This window comes from Eptesicus fuscus, chromosome 4 (genome assembly GCF_027574615.1).
Source record: "Eptesicus fuscus isolate TK198812 chromosome 4, DD_ASM_mEF_20220401, whole genome shotgun sequence".
NCBI classification, from domain to species: Eukaryota; Metazoa; Chordata; class Mammalia; order Chiroptera; family Vespertilionidae; genus Eptesicus; species Eptesicus fuscus.
Genome location: NC_072476.1, coordinates 83,534,168 through 83,560,765, shown reverse-complemented (window position 1 = coordinate 83,560,765; position 26,598 = coordinate 83,534,168). Strand labels below are relative to the sequence as shown.

At 43.2% G+C, this 26,598-nt stretch overlaps 1 long non-coding RNA gene across 1 annotated transcript in view; it reads left to right on the top strand.

Moving 5' to 3' along the window:
• The first annotated feature begins 505 nt into the window (after positions 1–505).
• The window catches only part of LOC129148731 (uncharacterized), a 31,459-nt gene continuing 5,366 nt past the window's right edge, over positions 506–26,598 (top strand). The window contains exons 1-2 of the long non-coding RNA XR_008555697.1: positions 506–600; positions 8,031–8,162. This is a non-coding gene — a long non-coding RNA (uncharacterized LOC129148731). The remainder of the gene's footprint in view (positions 601–8,030; positions 8,163–26,598) is intronic.

The following is a 26,598-nucleotide window of genomic DNA, read 5'->3' as shown; positions in this document are numbered from 1 at the left end:
AGCAAGTTTTTGAGAGAATTTCTTTCTCAGGGAGGTGAAGTTTAGCCATGTGTATCCCTGTTCCGTGATGATACCCTGGACACAGGAAGAGAGATTGCTCAGGCCTGCTCCATCCTGGCTGTTTGTTTTTTTGGTGATGAGTGTGGATAAGCCGAACCCAGGAGGCAGGATCCTTTCTGCAGTGTGTCTCTGTCTTAGTCACACTGTGCCCTTTAATTCAGATCTGTATTTTTGTAGCCATCTGTCTTGCTCTTCTGTCTGTGGTCTCCCCTGTTCTCCTCTGCCTCCTCCACCCCTTCGTTTCCTTTGGGCCACTCTCTCCTTCAAGCACTGCTGCGTAATGAGTTTACCTTTCTCTCTGGAACTGCTCCCCAGGCCTGAAGGGGAGACCTCTGATACAATAACAGATGGTTGCCCCAGAAACAGTGGGATAAATTCTAAGGAGTGACCGCCAGAGGGCACCCTACTAAGCTCTCTGCAGATCAGGCTCCAGTGAGAATTTTCTGGTTTTAAACAATCACTGGAAAGCTCATTCAGCCCAGTAGCCTCCAGGAAGGTGGAGCCCCTGCCTAAGAGAAGAGACCAAAGTTCCAGGTGAAGGTGAGCCAAGGCCTCCTGCCAAAGGCCGTGCTGTTTGTGCACTGCATACAGTTTCTGCATTCACCCAGGAAAGGGAGGAAAGGGTGTTTTTTGTGTGTGTAATTCAACCCCTTTCTTACATACCTTTATGCAGTTTGCACAAAGATTCCATCTTTCATTGGCCATTGGTGGGTTATCAGAGGCCCTGGGGAGATGGGGGAGAGGCTTATTTATAAGTTCAGAAGTTTGGACAATGGGTGGCTGTTTAGGATTTTCAAAAGCAGAGTGACATGGTTGGATTTAGGTGTTTGAATGATCACTCTGACTGTAAAGGTTTCTACAGAGCATGCTTACTCAGACCCGGGGTGTAGATAGGACTCCACAGTGAGAGCACCACCCTGGCTCCTCACGCTTGAGGCCACAGAGTCCTTTCCCACCTCCAGGACCCGGAGTTTCCTCTCATCCAGTCCCAGAATGTCCCCCTGCTCCCACCCCCCATTCGTTCACAGGTTAAGCTCTTTATAGGGCATGGCAGTTCATCTGTACAGCTACACTTACACATAAAGGAGCAGAGGGCCAGAGAGCTTAAGTAATGTGCTCATTCGGCCACACAGCCGCAACAGTGAATTTGAAACCAAGTATTTTTTTTTTATTCCAAAGCCTGCACTGTACTCAATTGCCTCCAGGACAAAGCCAGGCTCTCCTAGGGTTCCTATGTGATCAAACCCACATGGGGAATCAGCAGCACTCAATTTCCTCCTCAATTTTTCAGGCCACGGAAAGCTATGAATGAATCAAAGTTACGTTATTAGACAGAACAGGACTCAAACTGGCCTAAACCAGGGACTTAAACAGCTTATGGAACTAAAAAGCCTGATTTGAGCCCCTGGGTCACAAGGCCTTGGTCACTCTCAGTCCAGCTCAGCTTTGCTTTCTCTCTGTGTAGCTTCGTTCTAAGGTGACCACAAGGACAGACACTAGCAGCTCCCGGTATATCTTACCTATCTTTTTTCAGCTGGAAAAATGCTTCCCACTGGATTCAGAGAGAGTTCTGGCCAGGGTCCTCGTTGACCAGGTCGGGCCCTGTGCCAGCCAATAGAGCGGGGATGCAGTCAGCCCAAGTTCATCACATGATCTGAGAGTAGGAAAGTAGCACCCCTAAAAGGAAACCAAGGTGCTGTTACTAAAGGAAGAACTGGATAGTAGGCAGAGGAAACAGGTTTTGAGAGCCGCACAGAATCTTCGAATCTCTGCTATGTAGACTCAGTAAGATTACACTGGCTTCACTTTTACTATAAACTTCGCTTCTAGTCCCTTCCAAATACAGTGATAATGAGACCCTACTTAACGAGGATTGCCGGCAAAGAATGTTTGAAATTCTTCTTTTGGTTTCATGTGCTTTAACCTAAGAAACAAATTGATGGAAGTCCAAAGGGAAGTGGAATCATTTATTTCATGGGAACTATTAAATAACGTGTTTAAATAGTTGGAAATTTAATAAGCAAGTAACAAATATGAAAGATGAGAAGATGGCGTAGTTTAACAAAGATCTGAGATCAATGAGAATGAGCAAAGTTGAAGGATGGAAAGGAAAAGAAAATCCTTTTGGAAAATTGAGATGTCAGAGAAGGAAGAACTAGTCAATGATGGATGTTTCAAAAAAGCAGAAATCCATCAACTTAATCAAGATCTATATGTTAAAATTGACGAGCTCGTGAGTATGCTGCTTTTTCCAACATGACAGGTGATAGGATAAGCCAAACAAGAATGAAAAAGATTTTACTGGCTAACTGGTTCCTCCATCACCATGGCAACATCACAAGGGGAAAGAGTGATGGTGACAACGTCATAATCTAATTATTTTCTCCACCTTCTTTAGTTTCCGTGTTCAGAGTGATAATACATGTTTTTCATTTACTTTATTTCACATAGATTTTTCCTACTTTAAGTTGGAAACTGTAGGCATTATTCTGTTTGGTATTTGATTCAGAGATAATAAATACATTATTCAGAGAAAATTTTAAATGGTGTGAGAGAAAAATATTTTTCCCCATGATTAATAGCACTGTATCATTTGGGGGTAATTCCATCTAATTGTACATGAAACATGGGCTCAGATTTGTCTGCTACTGTCCACCATAAAAGATGAACATTAAACATGGCAGGTGCAGCTAGTATCTTAATATCTGATGACTTAAAAATTTTAGGATAATAAAATAGGTGGTCATATTAATTCAATCATAATTATCTTTGAAATCATCAAAATAGCTACTGTTTGAAGTGCTTTCTGTGTGCCGGACACCATATCAAATGCTTCTTGTGTCCCATTGTGTTACATGAAACATTGAGGCTTAGAGAGCTCAAGGGGATGAATCTATGAAGCTGTAAAACCAAGATTCACCCATCAGGCTCGTTATCCTGATTAGCACTCCACATTCATGGAGACAAACCATAGACTAAATGCATATTGGGTCCAATTAGCCTCCCAAATCCTAAGGCCAAGAGTTCATTCTTGTCCTTTCCCACTGAAGCAATTACTCCAAAAGAGAACTGAGCAAGAATATGTTTTCGTCCAGCTCATCATGTGCACAGATGATAATCTGAGCAGCATCTTCCTTGTATGTGAAGCCTAATATATGATTATTTTATATTCACCAAATTATACTGTCTGGGAATTTAATGTATTGACTGCCCATTCTGTGCAAGGCACTAAGCCCATCGCTTCAGGGACAATAAGTATGAGTTAAGATGGAGCCATTGTTTCAAAGAGCTTATAATATGGAGCAGGGGTGGAATAAATCCAGATGAGCACTCTATGAGTAAAGTCAGCCCTAATGAGAAGAACACCATAAAAGAGCGTTACTCCAAGCGTTACAGGAGTTTAGAGAGAGAGAGAGAGAGGAACCCCATCCATTCGTGGAAAGGCTTCACAAAGAATTTGGAATTTGATGTGGTCCTTGCAGATTTAACAGGATGTCAGCATGTACAAAGGAAAGGACAAGAGGATGCATCACACAGGAAGAACAGCATAATAAAAGGCAACCAACCATGAGTGTGTGGTCTGGCACACAAACTCATGATGATGTATCGTGGTCTGATTGGAGATTAATGTGTGTATGGGGAGTAATGAAAGATAAGGCTAGAAACATAGGTTTCAGATATCGTGCCCGACCTTCATGGCCAAACCAAAAACTTGGGCTTGGTTTGCCGGCAATGAGGAAGACATGCAGACTATCCAGCAGGGAGCGATTGTACTGGATCGAAAATCAGTTCAACTGGAATTGATGTGATCAGGTTGTTCTGACAACTAATAAGGTATTGAGGGCAGTGCTTCTCAAACTTGAACATGCTTAAGAATCACCTGGGGAACTTAAAATGCAGATTTGTATTCAGTTGTGAGATGGAACCTGAGATTCTGCATTTGTAACAAGGGACCAATGATGAATACTTCTAAACTGGAACTCAGAAACATTAAGTCTACATAAAATGATTTATTGGACATTCTTAAGCATTTTGCCATCAGTTGTTACTTCTAGTTTTCTACCCAGACACTTTTCCATTATTTTGCATTTTCAACGGCAAATGTAAATTTCTACCTGCATCTCATCCTGCCCCCCCCTCCCGCTTTAACTCTTTAAATACAATCTTGAAGAATAAGCAGCAGCAAGAAGATTAAATGAGGTCATTTAAGCCATTTTTGCTATGTTGAAAGGAAGTAGGAAACGTGGATGTATAAATAGAGGTGTGGAACACAAGTTCACAGAAATGAATTCTCTCGCTGTGTAAGGATGAGCTCACATTTAGAACGCAGGGCTCAAAGCTGATTGCCTCGGTGAGAAGAGGGATGCTGGTTACACTAAGGACAACTTGAGAAATGTAGGTCTTTCTGTCACTTGCTGTGGACCAGATGCTAGGGCATCAGCCTCTGGAGCAAATTAAACTGAAGATATTTAATAGCAACCTAATTCTTAACGGCTGAAATAGGAGGCACAGCAAAGGACTTCAACTAGGTCAAGGAGGAAACTCTGATAAACCTCCTGAAACGGCTGACTTTTCAAAACATTATTCTTTATAGCAGTCATTTTCAAAAGGATAGCATGTTTTCCCAAGTGGTATCCTTCCTTACCCCCAAACAAGATATGTAAGAAACCATGCAAGGAGAAATATAAGAACAAAATGCAAGTCTGCCATGCACACCTGGCCTTTGCACTGCCCAACTTTCTGTCCCTGCCTTTTCCGTGTTTTGCTGCCTCCTGGCCACATGGTGCAATGAAGGTGGGAACAAACTGACCTGGAATGAGAAACACCCGTAAAGAAACAGATTATTTCACAGTTTAATCCAGTTTAGGTGGACTGTTGGACTAAACAGATGGTGACAGTGTCCATGCATAAGCTCATTTGTCAGTCTCTTGTCCTATGTCCACTCACACACCAAGGAAGAGATTAGCTAAATGTAACCAGCAATCTAAAGCAAGATTAGAGGAGATCTCACTAACATTTTTCAAAATCCCACTGGCGTTCTCTCACTTGAAATTGTGTTCCTCTGTGAGTAAAGAAACAAAATCTTGCCTACCTCCCCCCGACCCCGAATATTTCCTTCAAAGAAGCTTCATGAATCACAAAAAGAAAATGTCACAAAGTGAATGAGCAATCATTCTTATGTCACATTAAAACATATGAGACAAGAGTTGTCCAAGCCATGGGAATTTTCACTGAAAAATGTTATGGCAGTCATTGTGCAAGACTCCTAGTCCCTTTGAGAAAAACTGCCCCACTGAAGAAAGGAGTTCTGAGCAGTCATTCCAGAAGGACTGGCAATGTTCAGGCCATATGACGGACTGGCACAGACATAACCAATCCCCAGATTGGCCTGGGACCTGTGATGTGGTCTTATGCAAAAACCTGTGAAAAGAGAGATGATGATAATTAGATGGCCAGCCAGACCGTCCTTAAGAATTGGAATTGGAAAATGTGGAGAGAATCAGCAGTGGGGAAAAAGCAAGAAGACACAAGGATAAACAGAAACTGAGAATAGCAGAACCATTGGAAAGTCAGAGTACATAGTGAAGAAACCTTGCATGCTGCTGCTGAGGTGCCTGGAGGTGTGTGTGTGGGATCCAAACAGCTATCCTGACCCCTCCTATGAGGCTCAGTGTTACCAGCCTTCCTGTTATCTTTGTGCAGCCTAATGCTTCACCTCTTCCTGAGTTTCCATAAGATCCAGCTAGCTATTGGCTGACATTCCCATTGGCAAAACTTGAAACTCAATGCATATTACTAAAAGAGGTCAAATGCTTAACTAACTGGAAGAAAGGAAGAAAAAGGAGAGAAGAAAAAAAAAAGAGAGAGAGAGAGGAGAATGCAGACCCTGAAAGGAAAATTCAAGTAGTTTCAAGAACTTGTTTGTGAGTAGATGTTCTATTTATATCTCTATCAGGCAAGACCCTTGCATTCTAGAGACCCCACACTAAAAAGAATCATCAGTTATTGAAAACAAAGAATAAAAGGTTAAAGTTATGATACTTTAAAAAAAAATCATTCCAGATTATTTTTATTATATTTTGAATAAATTTCAAAGTATCTAAAAAACCCCACCTTTCTTTACTTGGCCTTCTCAGTCTCCTTTTTTGAACTCACAGATCAATTTTATTCCATTTTGCCATGTCCTGTTATCCAGAGAAAAGGAAGGCTCTCTAAGATAAAAGAAACCTTTACATTCCCACCCTGTTATAGTTCTGAAAAACAGAAAAAAAACCAAAACCCCACACACAACAAAACAAGAAAAAAACAAACAAACCCACATTCATTTAGTTTCATGCCTCAATCTTCTTTCTCACTCAATTCATTCCCCAACTGGGAGCTCAGGGCAAATTTTTTCAGGACCTCAGAGGCATGATTGTAGTGAGAACAGAAAGAAAAGATACGAAGTTCTCTTAAACCCCAGGGTTATTCCTAGTTCAAAGGAAAAAAATTATTTACAAAATTCCTTTTCTTTTGTCACTTCATGACAGCTCCACCTTCCATTCAAAGCCATTAATGTCATCATCTGAATGCAGCCTGCATCACTGGTGAGCCCTGTCATTGAAATCTCTCTAGTCGGTTGCCATGAGGAGAGGATCCTCAATGAATCCAAACACAATTGTCTCTGGCTACTGTGAGTGTAGAGATCAGATCACCATGGTAACATGAACAGGCAAAGAGCAGTGTTTTTGTTCCCTCATGGGTGATGCTAGAGAAAAGGCCTTGAGTTCTCAAACTCAGTCTCTTCTATATCCTGTGAGGCCTCTCGCCATTTGATGCTAGAAGTCACCATCTCCTTCCTTGTACCTAGACTGCATTTCACGTACCACAAAATACTATATATAAAATAGATATGTCAGTGAGTCACCAGCTACTCATATGAACATTCCTAAAACACTATCTAGATAGGCCGAAAATCGAGCCCTCTAAGAACTGGAAACGAGGAATCTAGGAATTGGAAATCATTTTTCCAAATGCCAATCTTTCAATCCCCTGAATAAATAAAAGACAGCAAGACCTTAGGTTTTGTGTGACATAGCATCCTGTTCTTAAGACTTATCAAGATTTAAGAAAATAGTTATAAAATTCCAAAGACTAATAGAGTTTGTTATCAATAAAGAATGGACTGTGGTTAGGTGGAAGAGAATAGTGCCTACCTCTTGCGGTGAAATCTGAAAAAACTAACATGGTTTGCTTCCTTCATAAGTGTTACATCCTCTCCTTTGCCTCACAGAAAGCAAAATTTCCTAAATTGGCAAATCTAACTCAAAAGAGAGAAGTTCCTCTTATTCGACCTTCTAGCTTGGTATGAGACAGTATGGTATTGTGTTAACACCTAGCTGTGTAACCATGGTCAAGTTAATACTAAGTCAGGAGGTCAGGATAACCTTGGTTAAGTTACTAATCTCTCTAGATAGGATAACTCAGTTGTAACTACAATATAATTACTAACTCATAATGTGAGCATGAGCAAATCAATCATCACACCTCATTTTCCCCAATTGTCAAATTAAGGGAACACTCTTGCTTCCCTATTTACCTTAAAGCCATACTCCCAATCATTTTGTTCCCCAGCATCATAACTGTAGACAACGATCAGACCCTGGATATACTATGACAAGACAGTACGGCTCACTAAAGGGCTAAGCGAATTAGACTACAGGTTATGCTCAATCCCCCCAAGTCCATTAACTCCTTCTCTTGCTGATAACAGATTTACCCGTGTGGTAGGAGCTCCTAAGATGGTCCTCAGTGATTGCTCACCTACTGGTATTCACACCATTGCATAATTCTCTCCCCTTAGGTGTGGGCTGAACCTAGTGACTCTTTTCCAACAACTAGAATACAGAAAACGTGGTGGTATATCACTTCTGAGACTACTAAAAGGCTAGCATTGTCTTGTTCACTTTCTCATTTACTCACTTTGATAGAGCCAGCTGTCCTGTTGCTAATTGCCCTGTGCAGAGATCCATATGGAAATGAACTGAGCGAGGCCTCCAGCCAATAGTCAGCAAAGAATTGAGAACCTCAGAGTCCACAAGGAACTGAATCCTAACAAGCAAGTGAGTAAGCTTGAAAGTGAGTCCTTCTGCTCTTTAACTGAATCTTCAGATGAGACAACAGCTCTGCACAACACTTTGCAGCCTTGTGACAGACCTTAAGGCAGATGCACATAGCCAAGCAATGCATAGATTCTGATCCACAGAAACTGGGATTATAAATGGGCACTATTTTAAGCCACTAAGTGTTGGGATAATTTGTCATGTGCAGCAATAGATAACTAATGAACCAAATAGTCAGATCATGACAGAGAGTATTTGCACTGAAGTGGTATTTTTCAAATGTCCGTGTCTCAATCCACTCTAATGGTCATGACTCAATTTAGTGAGCTAGTGAGCCTCAGTCAGAATTTTTTTAATGAAATGGAATAGAATAAAAAAATATCAGACCTCACGGGTGTTAAAGAGAAATATTATCTTACGAAATTTTATTTCACAAATATATTTCAACACTCAGTCATGATGTAAAATGTATTTCTTAATATGAGCTGGGCCAAAAATGTTTGAAAGACCCAACCCTGAAGGGCAATTGTAAAAATCAAATGAGAAAATAAATTGAACTCTTACCATAGCCTGAATGTTACTGCCTCCCCAAATTCACATTGAAACCCTAAAGCCCAACGTGATGGTGGTAGAAGATCATGAGGGTGGAACCCTCATGAATGGGTTTATTGATCTAACAAGATCTAACTACAGAGCTCTGTAGTCCCTTCTACCCTGTGATGATACAACAAGAATTCTGTGACCTGGAACAGTGGTCGCCAACCTTTCGGACCTCAAGGACCACCAGTGGTCTGTGGACTACCAGTTGGCGACCACTGACCTGGAAGACAACTCTGACCTGACAGTGCTGGTGCCATAATATTGGACTTCCAGCCTCCAGTACTGAGAAATAAATTTTTGTTGTTTATAAGCCTCCAAGTCTGTGGTATCCTATATAATAAAAGGCCAATGTGCAAGTTGTCCCCTTAGGAATTTAACCACCTGCTATGACATGCGCTGACCACCAGGGGGTAGTGTGGAACGGCAGTCGGCAGCCAGGGGAAGGAATGCCCCAGCTGGCAGCCGGAAGGCTCCCATTGGCCCTGACCACTGGCCAGGCCTGGGGACCCTACCCATGCCTGAATTTCATGCACCAGGCCTCTAGTTTTGTTATAACAGCCAAAAAGGACTAATACACTCTCTTTCCCTCTACATGGCCAAGTTCCACAAAATGTTAAGGCTTGGTTCAAGTCTTAACTCTCTCTAAGGCTTCCCTTGACCATTCCAACCCACTGACTTTCTCTACCTCCTCTTGGAATATAAGGACTATAAGAGTCCAGTGTCAATCGTAATTAGTTATATTAATTTGAGTATTTATTGCTGAGCATAGGGTAGTTCTCCTAAAATAGATGGCAAGATTCTTGAGAGGAAGGGCTGTGATTTCACTTCTCTGTATCCTCCACTGTATGTAGTGTGGCAGGCATAAAATATGTAAAGAGGAGGCTTTTGGTGATAGAGGTTATGAAGGAGCAGAGGAATGCAGAAGAGCAATACAATTGTCTTCTTGTGTTAGGCTAGAAAGTGTCCTCCCCCACCCCAGAGATGTCCATATTTGAATCCCTGGGACCTGTGAATGTTACCCTATATGGAAACAAGATCTTTCCATCTGAGATTAAGCCAAGGATCCTGAGATGAGGAAATTATCCTGGTTTATCATGGTGAGACTTAAATCGCATGCATCCTTATAAATGGGAGGCAGCGAGAAATAGGGCACAGACAGAAGAGGAAAAGGCACTATATCCACAGAGGCAGAGATAGGAGTAATGCAGTCAGTGAGTATTGCATACTAACTACCTCTGAGTTTGAACTCTGGGTTCCCTTAGCCTGTCACATGGCATGGCAGTCTAGTAAGTCTCACTCAGGCTGCAAAAACAAACATGAGCATCAGTACAGCAGCAGTGGGACGATACTAACCTCAGAGAATGCCTTTAAAAAGCATTTCATAAAGGTGGCAACATGCTCTTTCAGGCCTGTGGAAGGACCTCTCTACCGCAGGTGAAGTCTACTAACAGGAAAGCAGCATCTGTGGGAGTTTGTGTACACTGGGATCCTTGTTTGAGCCCCAGATAAAAGGCATGATCCAAACATGGCCTAGATGGAAGTGGGTTGCTTTGTTTGTTCTTCAGGCAGACAGGGGTGGAAGTGGGGAGGGGTGTAGAGAGAGAGAAGAAAAGCATCTGAAGAGGTGTGAACTCTGCTTTTCATGTGGGGAAACATGTGACTTGTAAAGCCTAGATTTTGATCACTTAAATCCAACACTTCTGAGCACGTCCTTGAAACTTAGAAAACACCTTGTGATTTTCAAACAATTCTGAGACATGCTAGACTGCTGCATTTGTTGAAGTCAGCTTGGTGCAAGGTCCTGAGCAGAGCCCGGGAACAGTGAAAAATGAAAACCATGACCATAGTGGGGCTAGCCAGTTTCAGCAACCCCAGTCCACAACACCATCATCTCTGTGCTTAACCAGTATTTTCCAAACAGATTCTTAGATTTCATTGACTGGTTAAGGTAGATGAGTGGAAGAGAGGGTGAGACAAAGAAACAGAGATTGAGGCAGAGTCACAGAGAATGCCTGAAATAGCGTTGCAGACTCTTTTTATTACATTTAAAAATGTAATAAAATATATTAAACAAAATATTTAAAAAAAATCATCCACTTATATAACCACTATTTAAAAAATAAAAACCATTTGAATGTCAAAACAAGAAGAAAGCACCTGATGTCAGAATAAAGGATAGTCCTTTAAGTTGAATAGATGCAGTCTTAGGAAAAATTCATAACCTTATGCTTACTTTTCTCATGTTACTTCAGATCAGTGCTATGGCTCTGACAGGCACAGTTGGAGACTTGAGCTCCTTTAAGTGACCCAGTCACTCCTTTAAGAGGCTCCCTCCTTCCTGTATAAATTGAAATGAGCTGGGCTTCTTTTGGTCCAACACAAATCAAGAAAAAATTAAACACCTGCCACAGATGTCTAAAGGTCATGAAAACTTTTAAATCAACCACTCCCAACTCTAGTTGTGTTTTTTTTGTTTTGATTTTTTACTATCCTAGGAATTTTTCATTATCTCAATAGCTGCTAGGAAAATTTCAATAACCTTCAACAAATTAAAGTTTAACTTTTATTTTAGGTGTTTGTATCATTTAACACTTAAAAAAATAAAGATGACGCTCAACATTTATTGAGTGCTTGACTACATGTCAGATGTTGTGCCAATGACTTAGGGTTACAAATATAAATTTTCCCATTTAAAAATATTAAGGAATTATGTACAATAAAATTTAGACATTTTTACTTTGAATTCTAGAAGTTTTGACAACTACACAAGTTGTGTAACCACCACCACCATAATAAAAACATAAAACAGTTTAATCAGCCCTCAAATTCTCATCACCCCTCTGTAGTCAATCCCTAGCCCTACCCCTACCCCCAGCTGGAAACCACTGATCAGTTTTTTGTCCCTAGAGTTCTGCTTTTTCCAGAATGTCCATACAATCTTCTCCAGATTTCCATATAAATAGAATCAATAGTATGTAGCCTTTGAGTCTGGTTTCTTGCACTTAGCATAGTGCATCTGACATTCTTGTTGCACCTAACTGATAGTTCCTTTTTTTTTTTTTGTTAACCTTCTCCTAAGGATATTTTTCCATTGATTTTTAGAGAGAGTGGAAGGGAGATGGAGAGACAGAGAGGGAGAAATATCGACTTGAGAGATACATGGATTGGTTACCTCCCGCCACATGCCATGACTGGGGCTGGGATCAAGCCTGCAACCAAGGTAAGTGCCCTTGACTGGCATTGCACCCAAGACCTGATGCTCCATCCACTAAGCCAAACTGGCTAGGGCAAAAGTTCCTTCCTTTTTACTTCCGAATACAACAGTTTGTTTATCCATTCATCGGTTGAGGCATGGTTGTTTTTATTAGGGGATAGAGAGACCAAAATAAAGCTGCTATAAATATGCACATACTGTTTTTGTATGAATAAATTTTCACTTCTATTGGGTAAATATCTAGTAGTGGAACATCTGAGTCTTAAGGTAAGTGTTTGTTTTTTGAAACCACTAAAAGGAGATCTGAGTTTGAATTTTGAGACTCTTGAATTTCATCTTGTCAAGTAACTTTTGGACTTTACAATTTCTTCAAGAATTTAACAATATGATGTAATCAAATTCAAGGAGTCTCCACTTTAGTGTTGATTTACACATTTTATAATACTAGGGGCCCGGTGCATGAAATTCGTGCACTGGAGGTCGGGGGTCCCTCAGCCCAACCTGCCCCCTCTCACATACTGGGAGCCTTCAGGGGATGCCCTAGTGACGGCTTAGGCCTGCGCCCCACGGGGAGCGGGCCTAAGCCGCAGTCTGGCCTCCCTTTGTGGGAGGCAACCGGGCTGATCAGGGGAAGGCACAGCAGCGGGGATATTGCTGCAGCCACTGCCAGTCACCGCAGCCACCAAGGTGTTTTCATCAGCACGGACTCCAGTCCCTTCACCAAGAAAAAATGACAACTTTCTTTAGGCATTTTCAAGTTGTGTCTTTCATAGGATATGCATTTCTTTCTTTATTTTTTATCCTCACCTGAAGATATGTTTCCATTGACTTTTAGAGAATGTGGAAGAGAAAAGGAAAGATAGAGAGCAACATCAAAGTGAGAGGAACACTTTGATTGGTTGCCTCTTGCATGAGCCCTGATCTGGGCCCCGGCCAGGGAGGAGCCTGCAACCTAGGTACATGCCCTTGATCAGAATCAACCCAAACCCTGCTGTCTGCAGGCCGAGGCATTATCCACTGAGTCAAACGGGCTAGGGCAGGATATGAAATTTCTTAGCCCTCCAGCAGTGGACCTTCATTTTTTTCTCCAGAAGTGTGGTGGAAAAACCCTAGATCACCTTTTTGGATTCTTATTACCCAAGTTACTAAGAATATTACCAGTGGCATACAGGAAGCTTAGCCAATGTGCAGTCAGAAAAGGTGTTTCCTCTATAGTTCACACCAATCGAGGGCTGGGCCTTGCCCAGGCCTAAAGCCTCTGGCCGAAGCTTTAGGCCTGGGCAGGCCTCTCCAGCTCCCTCTGATCACCAGCTCAGCCCCTGCCTAGACCGAAAGACTCTTGGGCAGGAGTGGACCCCCAGCTCCCTGCAATCAATCGCAGGGGGTCTGCTCTTGCCCAGGCCGAAAGCAGACCGCCAGCTCCCTGCCCAGGTGATCGATTGGAGGGGGTCTGCTTGTGCACCAGGCTGAAGCAACCCCCAGCTCCCTGTGATCAATTGCAGGAGGTCTGCTCCGGCACCAGGTCAAAAGCCTCCGCTGGAGGCTTTCGGTCTGGTGCTGGAGTGGGCACCCAGCTCCCTGCGATCCATCTCAGGGGGTCCGCTCAGGCGCCTATGTATGCAAATTAACCACCATCTTGGTTGGGTTAATTTGCATACTCACCCTGATTGGCTGGTGGGCGTGGCTTGGGCATAGCAAAGGTGCGGTCAATTTGCATATTACTCTTTTATTAGGTAGGATTTCCATTTGCTTTCTCAGGAAATCATCAGAGGCTAACTAGACAAAAGGAATTGCTGCAAAGAAAAGGATCAGATCTTAAGTGTTCAAAATAATGCCCAAGCATCCGAAATTAATGTAATAAGATTAAAAAGCAGTTTCTAACATTGGACTTTATATATGATCATGCCCTTACCCCAGCAATAGGAACTTCAAACGGGAAACCACCCAACTGGCTGGTGACAGAGGTACACTGGCTTTTGCCAAGTGCTGCCTCAGTGTGGGCCCTGGACTTTCACAGATACCTTCTCTTCATATGTCCCTCAACCTTGAAAATCACCTTTGCTCTCATAAACAAGAGAATCCCTTTGCTGCTTTGCTCCTCTTGCAACAAGAAAGGACTCCAATTAGATGGTCCATCTAAGTGCTGTGATTAGATAAGCATTCCTCTTCATGGATTATAAAACCTAAAACACTTGCCATTCTGTCTGCCAAACCAGAATTAGTTACTTCCATGAGTCACAATAACAGATTTTAATGTATGAGTTTGCCAGTAAAGAAAAACCTAATAGAGTAATATTATTCTCTACATTTTTACTTATTTATACACAGTCTGATTGTTTGGGGGCCAGTTATATTTCATCTTGAACCATACCCAGATGTATCTGTCGCTAAAGGAGACGTTGGGGGGAAAAACATTTTTTCTTCCTTTTACCTTAAGTCCTTCCTCTAAGGTCAACCTTCTTCAAGAAGATTTTGGATCCTCTGGCTAGGGTGACCATATAATTTATTGTCAAACTGGGACATTGGACATGAAAGGAGGGCAATGGGTGTAAACCAAGACTTCCAGGCAAACCTGGTCACCATATGTATGACATTTCCTTGATGACCTTGCTGTGTTTATGGCTGGCTTTATGAGCATCTTGCGTTATTAATTATCCTTTCAAGTATAAATTCTAAACCAAGTTATTCTGGTTGAAAATAACTGAAACACCTTAAACTAGCTTAAGCCAAAAATAAACAAATAAATAAAATAAAACCAGAGGGGGAAGGAGATTTGTTCTAAGGCTGTGGACAAGGCCATGAAATCCAAGAGAAGAGAGCACAACAGAGCCCGCGAGATCCTCCTGAAGCCAGGGACTGGGCTGGGAACCACGGATGCACATCGGTCTGTGGCCTGAATATTCTCTCATCTACTTCTCTCTGCACATCTACCTGAGTCTTTTCTTCCTCTGAGACCACAAGTAAGATAATTTGTGGCCAACTATAGGGTGCAAAACTCCCTGGGGTCAGAATAATGCCTCCTAGGAGATGCCTCCATGATGGCTGCTTGGTGTCCTAACTGTTCAGCTCTTCACACTCTGCTATGAAGGAGACTTGAGTTTTTATTATTTGCTGATTTATTTTTATTTATTTGTAAATCCTCACCCCAGGGCATTTCCATTGAGTTCTAGAAAGAGAGAATGGGAGAGAGAAAGAAACATTATTGTGAGAGAGAAACATGGATAGGTTACCACCCGTATGTGCCCCAACCAGGAATTGAACCCAAAACCCAAGCATGTGCCCTGACCTGGAATCAAACCCATAACGTTTTGGTGTACAGGATGATGCTCCAACCAACTCAGCCACCTGGCCAGGGCTTGCTGATTTATTTTTAAATAGTTTCTTAACTGCATTTCTTTTTCCCAAGGGGACATTTGGAAACATGTACTGAGGAAAGGACTTGCTGGCACTTGGTGTGGGGGAGGGGCAGCCATGCTACTCATTCCTTATTGCCCTCTACAGCAAACTGCCCAAGTCCAACCCAATTTCTCCCCTTCTTTTCTATATCCTCCCAAATCCCAATAGTGTCCCCACTGAGAGATGCTAAAAAACATAGTCTGCTGCCTGCAGGAGTCTGGATGGTGGGGCCTGACAGAAGAAATTGTAGGTCGCTGGATTGAGAAAAAGCACAGCACTCTAGTGTTCAGATTCTGTCAGCAGGCTATGATGTCAGAAAAGTACCTTCAGTGGTCCTAGGTGGAAAAATAAAAACTGTAGTAGAAGAGATTTTTGTTGTTATGTGCCCTTACACACCAGCTAAATGTTACTGAGAAACATTTCTGGTTGTAGCTATACTAAATGTGGGCCACTGTAACAAAACCTCGAATAATAGCACTGAGATTGATGTCACTCTCACACCCTCAGGACACTCTGACCTTCTTCAGAAAGCAAACGGTAAAATCCCCCAGATTAAAGTGAGTGTCCTGTGCATGCTGACAAGGCACCGGCTGTTAAAAATAGCCTATTTTAGTCGCTGGGATATTTCAATCAATCGTATCAAAGCATTTTTAAATGTCAGAGGCTTCTATCACCTGGTTTTCTTCAGCTCCCAATCTGCTGTTTCCCACACTAATTTTAGGGGACATTTGGTCTTATAAACCATAAAATTGTTTTTTAAAATATATATTTTATTGATTTCAGAGAGGAAGGGAGAGGGAGAGAGAGATAGAAAACATCAATGATGAGCCGAGACCAGTTTGGCTCAGTGGATGGATCGTCGGCCTGTGGACTGAGGGGTCCCGGGTTCGATTCCGGTCAAGGGCATGTGCCTTGGTTGCGGGCACATCCCCAGTGGGGGTTGTTCAGGAGGCAGCTGATCGATGTTTCTCTATCATCGATGTTTCTAGCTCTCTATCCCTCTCTCTTCCTCTCTGTGAAAAATCAATAAAATATATTTTTTAAAAAAAGAAAACATCTATGATGAGAGAGAATCATTGATCGGCTGCCTCCTGCACACCCCACACTGGGAATGGAGCCTGTAACCCAGGCATGTGCCCTTCACCGGAATCAAACTGGGGACCCTTCAGTCTGCAGGCTGATGTTCTATCCACTGAGCCAAACTGGCTAGGGCTAAACCATAAGGCTTTGACCCTTAGAATCTAGACTTAGTTGAACTGGTTTGGTGGGGAAGTGTGCAATTACTTCCAAGATGGGATTTTTGGCTTTTCATGTCTTAAACTCTACAGCAGTGAGCTACTAAGCTAGGGCCCTGGTGGGAGCACGGAGCCTCAGCCGTGGAGCTCTCCTACCTCCCGGCACACTGCCGGCCTTCCTCCTGTGACGTCACTGGGCCCTCCACTTGGTTATGGATGGAAACTTGGCTCCCTGCCCTGAGCAGATCCCTTAGGGATGACTTCAAACCGCTCCTATCTTGTGTCAGGAGACAGGGAGGAGGTTTACACTGACATCTTTCGATGTTATCTAATCGCTTTCTTGAATGACGGAGGAAAAAGAAATCCTGAGGTATAAAAATAAAACTCGTCAGCATCATCCACTTCACAGCAGAGTAGTCTCTTTTTCCCTCTTCATTATTAATGAAATCAAAAGAGAGTCTGAAGTTTCAATCCACTAAGCACCAAGGGTAAATGTGGTAAACCATCTTTGTCTATCAGACTCAGGCTGACATCTGCCATGGCAGGCAGCTGGTGTGTCAGCATCTGGCCTACATCTGGCCTGAGCTCGCTGGCACATCTTCCTGGCAGAATTCAGTTAAGAACCACAGACAGATGTGCACAGCCATAGAATTTTCTGGAATGTAACTGTTAGTATCTTTCTCTTCTCAACCTGATAAGCACTTTTATTAACACTGAATTAAACTATTTTTATCTTTATCCTATGAACTCATGTCCTTCGGAAAGCAATTGCAGTCATTGCTATCACTCAATTCATTGGACAATTGAGATCTTTTGGCCTGTTTTAAGACATGAGTGTTGAGAAGAAAGACAATGGTAGGTATTCAAATTTATTTCAGCTGAAGTCATGCCTTGTTTTTAGCTTTCCTATCTTTTTCTCTGAGTCAGACATCAGTAAATTTTTAATTGCCTTAATTACAAATGCCTAATATGAAACGAATGGTATGTGAAATGTGTCCATTTATGGAAATGGAAACTGGTGGTGCTGCTCAACTGGCTCCTGATGTAGTAGTTAGAGCTAGAATTGAAGCTAGACTATGAGACATAAACACGTATTTTATATGCATAAATCCACTGTTGCAGACATGTTATTCTATTTAGAGACAATTCCCTGGTCCCTCCTCTGTGGATGTCTTCCCTGCAGGTTGAGCCTCCCATAGTGTCCTCTTTGCACCTTCTCCTGATCAGAAGACGAATGACTTGCTGATGTAGGGATACAACCTAGCTAAATAATAGAGTTTTTCTCTGAGTAAAGCTGCAAGGTCTCAAGGAGATGTTTATTCACAAGCCTGGCATATTTAGCACCAGTGAGATAACTGATGCAGAGACTTAACTTGCTCCATATATGACCATCTCATTCTCACTTTCAGAGCTGACCATGCTTCTTTAATAGTATCTAAAAATTGGCCAGCTAGATTGTTTTGGATCAAGGCAGTACAATTTAGGGGATCATAATCTAGGTGATGTTCATAGGTATTTCTAAAAAAAAAAAATCTTACATATGCTGTAAAGAGAACCATTTGGGTAATTTTACTGGTTCCAAAATACAATAAAAGAAAGGTGTATTAGGAGTAAAAGTTTTTTATTTTTTATCATACTCTCTTTGCTCTGTGTCTTTCAAGTTACTAGTCTTCCAAGCATGAGTCTAGTGATATAATCAGTGAGGGCTAGATTTGCACCAGTCAGCCTTAGGGTATGGTGGCCCAGCCACAGTACTCTGAGCAAAGACATCGTGTGGGTGGGCACACTGCATGGCCACCTGGAAGCCAGGCAGTAGATCAAGGGTAGCTTTGGTTGTGTGTCTGGAGGAATGCCCAGGAGACCTCTGCTGTGGTTCCAGCAACCTGGAGAGATCTGAAGCTTTAACTGCTTCTATGCTTTAGGAACTACTAGTCCAGTGCTTCTCTCAGCTGCCAGTCCTTTCCTTGCTTACCAGCCCATTTAGCTAGTCACCTCAATATTAACTTCACCAGTTGATATTGAGGTGACTTCACCAAAATCACCAGTTCACCTGAATTATCAACTTCTTTTAGAAAAGCCATTCTTAGGTACATGAAGAAGGCTAGAAGTTATAGAAGCTAGTACAAAGCAATAATCCTATTTAATAAAAGGCTAATATGCAAATTGTCCCCACAGGCGTGAGTTGGACTGACCGGGAGTTAGACATATGCTGACCACCAGGGGATGGTGCAGAACATGGCGGGCGAAGGGAGGCCCTGGCCAGCAGCCAGCAGCCGCCAGAGACCCTGCCATGCATGTATTCCGTGCACTGGGCCTCTAGTTTAGAATAAGATCCTGCTTAGGTATCTTGTCATTGAAACAGGAATAACAAACTTCACCGAGTTAGGATGAACGGAAAATTGCACAAGATAACCACATCAAATAGGAAGAACTACCAGCAAAACTGCATTCTTTGCTCTCGTATTTAACCTTTTAGCCAACTCCATCCTCTCTCACTGAAGTGCCTCGCTCCCTGACCTTGCCAGTCAAGTATGAACTCAAGAGTATTTAAGAGAAAGTCTCAGTTTATTGGATATAGACCAAGCATGTCAAACTCAAGGCCCGCGGGCCACATGTGGCCCACAATGAACATTTTTGTGGCCCAGCCAATATAACGGCATGTAAGAAACATTTTAATTAAAATTTCGTATCTTACTTTGTACAATATCGTGTTATACATAATCCTATCTAATAATAGACAAATATGCAAATTGACCATACCTCCGACACGCCCACAAGCCATGCCCACAAGCCACACCCACCATCCAATCAGAGCGAGTATGCAAATATACCCAAACCAAGATGGCTATAGCCACAGAGAACAAGGTTTCCTAGGTAACAGAGGAAGCCAAGCTTTCTGCCAGCTGTTGCAGGCCTAAGCCTCCACTCAAGCTACAAAGTTTCAATTATAGAAGGTAAACAAATTCAAACAAATGGCGGCAGAATGGAGCTTGAGAGAGCAGGCCAGGGTTGCCGCCGGCAACAGGGGAAGCAAAGCTTTCCGCATACCCTGGTCGGGCCCACCCGCTTAAGGCTACAAAGTTGCAATTATAACCCCAACACAAATGGCTGCGGGCCTCGGAGGGAGCCCAGGCTTGGCTCTGCTCCAGGCTACAAAGTTTCAATTGTAGAAGGAAAATAAATTCCAGATACCAGGGCCTCTGCTTGGGTTGCCAGGGGGCATGGCCAGCCTACAAACCACCACAGGCCCTTCGCTCAGGCCGCCCCATGCCCCAAGGGAACCCCACCCTGATCAGGGACACCCTTCAGGGCAAACCAGCTGGCCCCCACCCCTGTACCAGGCCTCTATCCTATCTAATAAAAGAGTAATCTGCAGATTGATCATCACTGCAACACACAATATAGCTGCCCCCATGTGGTCAAAGATCCTGCCCCCATGTGGACACAGGATGGCCACCACAAGATGGCCAACAGGAGAGGGCAGTTGGGAGGCACCGGCCTGCAAGGGAGGGCAGTTGAGAAGGACCAGGCCTGCAAGGGAGGGCAGTTGGAGGTGATCAACCCTGCAGGAGAGGGCAATTAGGGTTAACTAGGCCGGCAGAGGAGGGAAGTTGGGGGCAAACAGGCTGGCAGCAGAGTGGTTAGGGGGTGATCAGGCTGGCAGGCAGAAGCAGTTAGGGGCAATCATGAAGGCAGGCAGGCAAGCAGTGGGAGCCAGCAGTCCTGGATTGTGGGGTCCCAGATTGGAGAGGGTACAGGCTGGGCTAAGGGACACCCCCCTCCGTGCACGAATTTCGTGCACTGGGCCTCTAGTTATTAATAATGAACGACAACGTTCGCTAATGACTGATTACTGTAATCGTGTTGCATTCATTTCCCTTACGCGAAGGCGACCATTTCTCTCCACTAATACTAGCAGCGAATATTTTAGCTGATTGCCACGTCATTAGTCTTGGACTGACTTACAGTGCAACAGGAAATATTTCGCTTTTGAAGGGAAAAAAATAGATTTATTTACGTTATGCTTATTAATTTGTGCAGTTATTCAGTGTCTGGTAAGTTAATGTTCAAGAAAAATATTAATTTTTATTAAAATGTTTTATTTTATGTTAATGATTACTCATTTATTTCAGCCCTTTGTATTCAGGATGTCTCTATCAATATAAATCTACGTTTCTATGAAAATTGAAGCTTTTGTTTTTTTGTGGCCCACATACTGGTAAACGTAAACCGTGTTTATTTTGTCTGTGTTAGCCTTTGAGTTTGACACGCTTGGGTATGGACTGTTTCAGTTTTGTGCAGAGCCTTCACAATGCTGAGGGGAGTTATGGACCTGGTGGCACTGCATGTTCATGACTATGATCTTCTCTTTCATCACCCCCACCTGCTCAACTCCCCCAACGTCCCCCTCCCCCCACACCCAGCCCACTGCTCTATCTCAAAGTGGTCGATTAGAGCCATGGATGCTGAGGGTTTACAAACTCATTGCAGGATGCGTAGGTGTGGAATAGTCTAGAACTCTGAAGTAAATTTGGCTTCTAATTAAGTATGGAAGAAAAAAGTCACTTGAGGGGATTTCCTTTGTTGGGGCTTTAACAAGGAGCTAAAGCATGGCTTTCTAGTGATTCATTTGTATCGCCTGCAGATGAGATGAAATACAATGGAAATAGGATATGTTGGGGAGACGATGCTCCATGGTCACAGCCTCGCCTGCTAACTTTGTACCTGCAGCTACAGCTAACACCGATTTGGATTTCTAGAGGCATGGAACCCAGCCTGGGTGCTCGGAGTCAGCCTTGTACCTTGGGTGTGAGGAGCTTAGGCGTTCGGGCCCTCAATCAGAAACTGCCAAAAAGGGATGAGTCATCACCAGGCACAACAGCCGGCCCAGGAGGTGATGGGCCATCCCTTCTCCACCAGAGTCTCCATTTGCTCCCCATCTTTACCCTGCCCCTGCCTGTTATAGTGCCTGGAATTCAAAAATTAAAGATTCACTTTTTCGTGTATTGAGGAATAAATGATTTTAAGATTTCTTTGGGAGTGTAAGACAAACCAAAATTATTACTGGTTAAATACTCCCTCCCCCCCCCCCCCCCCACAGCCTTCTGTGGGGAGACCTTCCAGGCTATTCTGCTTCATTTTGATGATTAAAAAGGCAGAGGGTCCAGAAGCAAAATGATGAAGGGCAGAGGCAAGAAAATCACTTTATGAAAAGGTAGATCTGGAAAAAGGCTGGATTAAAAAGCTGGAGGAGAGGGGAGGGGAGGAGAGTGTAGGGAAATCAGCTGGGGAGAAGAATCGTTTTTAAGATCAGATTCAGATATTGTTGTTTTTTATAAAATGTTTCCTGCTACTCATTTTGCCACTTTATTTAAGATTTCAGGAGACTCTTTCAAGGCTTTTTGTTGGGTTTTGTTTCTTTTGAGATAAATGTTAAGGATGGAGCAAAAAGGCCAGGTTGACTTCGGGTCTGCCTGTGTCTTTATCATCAATGGCAAGAGCCATCCAAGTAAGAGCAAGGTTTTGCTGAGATGGGCTGAGGCGTGACATGGGCTGAGGTCCTGGGAGGGAGTGTGAGTGGCAAGACACCCCGACACACTTTGCCTGTCCCAGTTCTGCCCTGGACCAGGCCCACGAGCTCCCTGGTTTTGGCTTCTGCGCTCCCTTACTGCGTCAAAGGAGTACCCAGGCAGCTGCCACCAGGGAGTGGAGTAGCAGCAGCTGAGAGACTGGGCAGAAGTCCAAGGGCTCGAGGCTGCCAACATTCGGGGCCTGCCCACCCTCTCAGCCCACTAGCTCCTCATCAGGCAGTCAAGGGCAGAACTGAGTCCGCCCTAGCCCTCCCCACCCCCCACCATTGTCCTGAGGATGACCTCATGGGATGGTTCCTAGGCAGACGCATGTTGCCAGCTTCTCCCCTGAAGCCAGCCTCAGGCTGTACGCTCCATGATGCCCTCTGGACTAAACCTCTGAGGGGCGGGCAGAGTTGACTTGGGCAGAGGAAGTTGGCACTTAATGGCAAATCCTGCTCCCTACAAAGAGATTTATAACCAGGGATTTCACTGCCTGTGTGGTGCTTTCAGAAAACAGTTCCTGGCTTGCCTGAGGAAGAGGAACTTTTGTGGAAAATGCCTGTCATTCATGCTCCTGGCAGATCTACAAGCGTTTTTACGCCACAGAGGTAGCTCTGATGATTGCTCACCCTACAAACGCAGGCAGACTCTTTGTCAGGACACTGAGTACGGTGTGTGCCAATTGGCAGACAAACTTGACAGGGCTCAGACTAAGAGCAAAGGGGAGGATGTGTGCCCTTTCCAACACCCCTGACCCCACCCTGACAGGGTACCCTCCAACGTAAGGATAAAGTGATTTCCCTAAGGATCTAAGATGAGCAGTAAGCTAAATTTATCTCAGACATTATGGGTTGAATCATGTCTCCACAAAAAGGTATGCTGAAGTCCTAACTCCCAGCCAGTCCCTCAGGATGTGACCCTTTATTTGGAAATGTCTTTGCAGATGCCGTTAGTGAAGATGAAGCTGCACTGGAGTAGGATGGGCCCTCAATCTAATATGACTGGTGTCCTTGTAAGAGACAGACAGACGAGGAGAAGACGGCTGTGGGCTGGGTAGAGGCGGAGCCTGCAGTGATGCATCTGCAAACCAAGGGATGGCATGGATTGCTGAGAAGCGCCAGAGCAAGAAAAGGGGCGAGGAAGGACTCTCCCCTAAAGCCTCAGAGAGAGGGCACGGCTCTGCCTACACCTTGATTTCAGATTTCTAGACTCCAGAACTCAGAGAATAAACTCATGCTGTTGGAAGCCGCCCAGTTTGGGGTACTTTGTTATGGCAGCCCTAGGAAACGAGTCCCCCCAAACAACGTGCGCTGGGTAACTGTCACCCTGAGCTGGCCCAGATGCCCAGGTAAACTCGCGGACACCCCAGCGAACCCCCATCAGCAGCACCAGGTACTCCAGGAAAATGCTGTCATTATTTTCTAGCTAAAGATGCTTCTCCTTCATGATCCCTGTGGGGGCTTTGAAAGCCCTTTTCATATCAAACAAAATATAAGTGTCAATGGTTATCACCTTGTCCAATAATAAATGTGCTAAATCCTTGCGCTTTTGCCCTGTGATTTTGACTCGTGGAACAAGATAACAGTCCTTCAGAGTAAAAACTCAATCATCACTTTTTGGTCTCACGAGAAAAAGTCCTGATCATTCTAGAAAAAGAAAACCACCACCACCTAGTTGCCTGGTTAGGCTTAAGGAGTTGAGAAGCTGGTCACATCACCCTTGGGTTTTAGTCCCTCACTGCTGATTAAAGTTTTGGGCTAAATGAACAAAACCTTAGCCTTTAGCCACAGCAGTGAATGATTGAGGGGACCTTGGCATCACTTTGGGGATTAAATGGAGGGGGAATTGTCCAGGGAGGATGGCAGGATGGAGAATGTATAATCTAGGCATGATAAAGCTAACACTTAAGCCAGGACAGGATGGTGAAGGGTAAAGGGACAGAGCAGGTGCAGAGAAAGAAGCCACTTGAACATCAGGTGAAAAAGAGAGTTTCTAAAGACTGGCAAAATTCTGGATCTGGCAAGGAAATATTTAAGGGAATTTACCTCATTTCATCCAGGAAAGGGAGGTTTTATTCAACTGATTTTAAAACATCTAGATTTCCAGAAATATCCCACGTGCCTCATAGGACAATGATTAAAGAACAGAAAAAAGATGATACAAAAGAGACACAGGGTTAGCTATGACCAGGCACCTACATAAAGGGAACCAGTGCAGTTGAAAGCTAAGGCAAGAAGAGAAATAATCTACCCTAGTCTTCATTGTATATATAGACAAATTCATCTGAGGACGAACTTTTTTTCTGAAAGAGACCTTGAAAAGATTTAACCCCATTAATTTGTATTCATTTTATGAGAAAAAGTGATTATATATCCTTCTCTAGGGGTGTGTGTGTGTGATTTCTTTAAAACTCACTGGGCTAAATGAGGTTCAGCTTAGAGTTTGCGAGTGGATTTTCTGACTTCTGTGATCATTACCCTGTTCTTAAGAAATACAAGGTATGTGATAAGGAGTCAGATAAAACATACATATGATTTTATACATAAATATATCCTCCCTTACCTACTGTCAAGTCTTAGGGCCATAGATACAGCGAGGGTGGTCACTGAAAGACAATCAGTCCCATGATTTTTCGTAATAAGAAACAAAGATGGTACCTTTAAACCCCCCAGAAATGTAATTATCCCATAAAAATCCCAGCTAGTGGAGAACTCTCCTTGCTATTATTAGATTTCTTTGCAATTGGGATGTAAAGATATGCTGAAAGCCATTCCCTGACAATGACCGGTTTCTCTATTGGTGTGTGTGAAGTCTGAGCTCTGTGGTGATTAATTTGGTCCTTGAGCTCGGTGAAGCTTCATTTTGGCTCTTCCTTAGTGCAAAGCTTGATTTGGCATGTGGCCCCTTATTCTACTTGTGTGTGTTCCCAGAAAACAGCAGGACTGTTCTCTTGGACTGTTACGGTTTCTGTAAGTGCAAGACTTTGTTCCACTGACTGTTCTTTCCTGTAACAGCTTCAAAGGTTCTTAGTGGTATTTCTTTTCTAATGTCATAACCAAAGATGTGAATGCTACCCAGTTACCCGGTCAAAAGAAAGCGCTCTCATCACGTCACTTGATTTCATGTGCCCTCTCCCAGGCCCCCTTTGTGAGATAAATTCCCCAGAATCAACTGTTCCAACAACGGGCCAAACAACTGATCTGTAAGTCCAAAAGAATGGACAAAATTAAAGATGAGGATTTTATATGTCAATGAAATACATGAGCAGTGTTAATGGTCTTCCTCTGTCTGCACCTGCACACATGCACTTACTGGCTAGAAATATAATGAAATTCTGCATTAACCAAATGACCAACTAAAACATAATACGGGGAGAGACCCAATATTTAGTGGATAATGCTACCATTTGCTTCACCTCTGTAAACCAGGCATTGCATGATACTTTATGAACTTAACCTAAAGTATCCTAAGCAACTCTTCTAGGTAACTGCTATTACATTAATCTTATCATAAGGAAAGGAAGGCTTTGGAAGTTTAAGTGCCTTGCCCAAATCTGTACATCTACAAGTACTCAAGCAAGAATGTGAGCTTGCATCTGCATTGTTTCTAAACTATTCTCTTTCTCTTCTACCATAGATATTGAAAACAGTCAGCCAAATACAGAACAACAGACTTCTATATTACATATATATTATATAGATTTATTAATCATTAGGCTAACGATATTCACTGTAGCCACTTTAGAATTAACTAGAGCATAATCAGTATTGAGGCCTTTGTTCTCCTTTGCATAAGTCAAATGAGACTTGCTAAACCTTTAACCCAAGTCAGTGTTTTCTAGCAAAACAGTCTTCAGACGGATGAGCCCACATCTTCCTACTTCTTTCAACCCCAGAGCATGGCAGAGTCAGAGTTCACTCCCAATACCCATCCTCTGCTTTCTCTCTGGGTTTGAAAATGAGAATTTGAATAATTCACTGACCCACAGATTACTCAGCCTTGGAAAACCCTACCCTTTGATCTCCCATGTCACTGACTCGGTGTACTTAAGCAATTGGAATTTCTCAGTGACCAGAGGAGAAACCAGTAGCCAAGCTGACCTGTAACATCAGAGGCCAACTCTGCTTCTTTTTGGTGGTTTCCTGAGACTATTGAGAAAATTGCCCTCAAGTCCTGGAACACCCTGCAACTCACCTACTAGTACATGCGTGATCACTCCCCAAACTGCTCCCTGAGAACTCTCATATTACCGTAACCTCTGCTATCTTTCTTGGGTTTTCTTCTCTCCCTCTTCCTTCCCCGCCCTCCCTCTCTCCCTCCCTCCTTTCTTCCCTGTTTCTTTCTTCTGCTCTTTTTCTTTTCTTTTTAAATGAACCTCACATGCACAGGATTGCCTTAATCATATGTCTCAGTTTATG